Source organism: Camelina sativa, chromosome 6 (genome assembly GCF_000633955.1).
Source record: "Camelina sativa cultivar DH55 chromosome 6, Cs, whole genome shotgun sequence".
Classification (NCBI taxonomy): Eukaryota; Viridiplantae; Streptophyta; class Magnoliopsida; order Brassicales; family Brassicaceae; genus Camelina; species Camelina sativa.
Window position 1 is genome coordinate 19,852,455 of NC_025690.1, and position 2,846 is coordinate 19,855,300.

Sequence of the window (2,846 nt, forward strand, 5' to 3'; positions counted from 1 at the left end):
TTTTTTTTTTTTTTTTTTTTTTTTTTTTTTTTTTTTTTTTTTTTTTTTTTTTTTTTTTTTAATGTACGTGTTTTCTTTTAGACGATACTATCATTTTTTGTTGAAATAATTTACGTACGATACCTTTTTTGTATGGGTGAGAAAACAGAACATAAAAATATGTTAATTTATTTCTATGGATAAGTACACACTGTGAATCGTTTAAATTATATCTTTCTAATTAGTGCAGAACTTCAGATCTCCTGATCACCACATGATGTAACAACTGTACTCAGAGATTGTTCTGGCTGGAGGAAGTGTCGTTTTTTTTTTTTTTCTTTTAATTCTTACTACTTACAAGTAGTGCGAACAAAAAATGATATCTTCAAACGTTGTCAATAAGTATAAATATACAAAATATTGTTGGACAATAATAAAATAGAAAAACTTGTGGTTACTGGTTAGAGTTGAGCAATAATTTATGGATCATGCATGCATTTTATTATGATGTCTCTCATTAAATACAAATGCGACTTACTATAATAAAGCATATACCATAAGAAGAAAAAAACGTAAAGAGGAAATGAATGATTAGTTTATCTGGTTTTAATTGTCCGTGAAGAAGAGTTGACCATAAGTACATCTGAAGTACTTTGTCCAAAAAAAAAGAAAAAAAAATAAGTACATCTGAAGTACTGTTTCCGTTTACGGACATGGCCAGATCTTTAAAAGCTAGACCCCCCCCCCTCCCTTGAATCAGGAGACCTTGTCGGCTTTAAACGTTCAACTCTTTGACCATTCGACCTCCATTATATTGCGTTGTTTTTAGTTTCTAGATACAAACAGCATGCCGGTCAGCTAACGGTTGGAGAGATTAACACCGCGTAGTTTTTATTTTATTTGGTGGGAACAGGCACCGCGTAAATCTATGATGACTAAGTCTCGTTTAACAGTTAACACAATTCAAATACTATCAATGCATGTTTCCGCATTTTCAATCTAGATATTCCATAAAATATCAAAGCATATAGACATAGTATATGGTCCCAAATAATAGCCTTAAACATACAATTGCAGCATTTGACAATTAACTAAATAAGTAGTATAATGTATAGTTCTATGAAATCCATAAAAGTATTTGCAACATTTAACTATATAGTAATAAGTTAAATTTTCCGTTAAGGAACTTTCAGTATCTTTACGTGAATATTATTAAAAGTCGAGTGCCAAGTATCAATTATCTAAGATCCCACCAGCAGAAAAAGTTGAAAGCAAATTTTAAGACATGAAATTGGTTAGTGTCGTGGCTTGTCTCTTTTAAAAAATAGTTCGAGTAACGTTGCGGTTGCAACCGTTCGTCAGCAATATGTCCCTAGCTCTTCTAAGTTTTATATTAATTGACTTTACATACAATAATTTAAAAAAAAAAACTCTTACGATAATAACATTTGACTTCGGCAACTGTTATTAGATAGGACTTGGAAAGGTCCACGGATTCGTTTCCCCTCAATTGCAAGATGCTAAGTCACAATGTGCATTAGTTAAACTTAAATCTAGCTATGACTCTTTTAATTAACTTCACATTATAAAATTATACTAGTATACTAATTTATACATATGTACATGTAATAGCTTATCAATGTCTCATAGCTTTTTCACGATTGAAAAAGATGTAGCAATGACACTTGACATCTTTAAATTAAAGAACTAGTTAATAACGGAGAAACTAAGACCACCTCCACTGGAAGGTACTCTCTTGAGTTCTCTTATTTTTGGACCCCAAATATTGAATAAACAATCCATTTCAAGTCCAATAACCTGAAAACAGATTATTTGGGAAGCATTTTGAGCAACGCATGAGAACCGTAATGTAGCTAATTAAGATTGGCTGATAAATAAATATAAAAACTATTTTTTTGAGTTGCTGGAGTGGAGATGCTCTAATGGCGAATGAACGATGGTTGAAAATTCATCGCTAAAATATTACTATTGTTTAAGGTATTCAAGCATTATACATGTACATTAATATGTTTCTTTGCCAATACTTTTAACACTGTTTTAAGAAAATTAATAGTTAAAATAATTTATTTTGAACAATAATAGCTAGCTAAATTTTTAATGCGAAGGAGAATATACAAAAGAATATAAAGAAATAGAGAGCCTGACGTGGCCTACAAAACCAATGCAACGAATGGAGAAGAAAAAGACGAAATGCATGCAGATACTATATTAATATACAGAGTATTTTTTAATATAATTCTCCTGTTAATATATGAATTTTGTGTTTGACTTCGGGGCCTGGTCGTCCATACATATGTGCTACTTGTTTTGTCGCAAGTTTTAACTGTCTTCTATTTTTATTTATTCTTGCCAACTCACGTAACAGTTCCTACTAATTATGGACTCACAAGGCCAACACTTATATATTGTGTAGGACTCACATCTTTATTTAATAACCAGTTGTCACTAGATTAAATTCGTATAAGATTTGATAATCAGCATATCAACACGACTGTTTACATTTATCTTCAGTTTCACGCATAAAAATAAATAACCAGGCTAAATATATACCCAAAAAAAAACACTATGCAAAACCTTAGATTTGAAAATTCAAATAGTAGAAATTAAAGAACTACTTCACAGCAAAATCTGAAAATCAACTCTAGTACTTACGGACTTCCAAAGCATTAGTGTGAGAGAATAGACTTTATAGCTTACATAGGGGTGTGTTTTTGAGACTTATACTTCAACGACTTTACAAAATCTATAATTCTTTTCCGACTCTATAAACCCATAATTGGATTTAGATTGAAGAATGGTGCATACTGAAGAGTCATTAATTTGAATCGGTCAATTTTTATGAATAT